This window comes from Sinocyclocheilus grahami, unplaced genomic scaffold (assembly GCF_001515645.1).
Source record: "Sinocyclocheilus grahami isolate Dianchi unplaced genomic scaffold, SAMN03320097.WGS_v1.1 scaffold268.1, whole genome shotgun sequence".
NCBI classification, from domain to species: domain Eukaryota; kingdom Metazoa; phylum Chordata; class Actinopteri; order Cypriniformes; family Cyprinidae; genus Sinocyclocheilus; species Sinocyclocheilus grahami.
The window spans coordinates 704,735-705,226 of NW_015505447.1; positions in this window are offsets into that span (position 1 = coordinate 704,735).

The window sequence follows — 492 nt, forward strand, 5'->3', positions numbered from 1 at the left end:
CTTCATTAACAAGCGTGCGTGCGTTTTGTGTGCTTACCCTGCGATACGCCTCAACGCAACTGAAGTTTTCCTTCTTACAGTTATAACTTACAGTAGAAGTACTAACTTACAGTACTGCTTATATTTCTTATACATGTAGCGTTTGTATGAGTTGACGCGCATTGGTATAGAACTATGGGAATGTGCTTCACGAAACTAAACGTTATAAGGAGTGTGTGATGAATGTCATGGTTGCGAGGAATTCAGTAACCAAGTTTGGGAGTTACACTGATGCCAAATTTAGCACAGCCTCGAGCGTCTGCAACCCTGGTCGAGATTTTTAGATAAATGTCAGGTCAGTGCAAGTCGTCACGTGTTTTAAAACAATACGGTATTATGTGATTTTTTTTGTTTAAATTTAGTTGAAAGCCTTTAATAGGCCATTTAATGGCAGGTTACATTGTGACAGTTTGCCTCATATAGAGTGTTGTCACAAAAAGTTAACATGTTAAA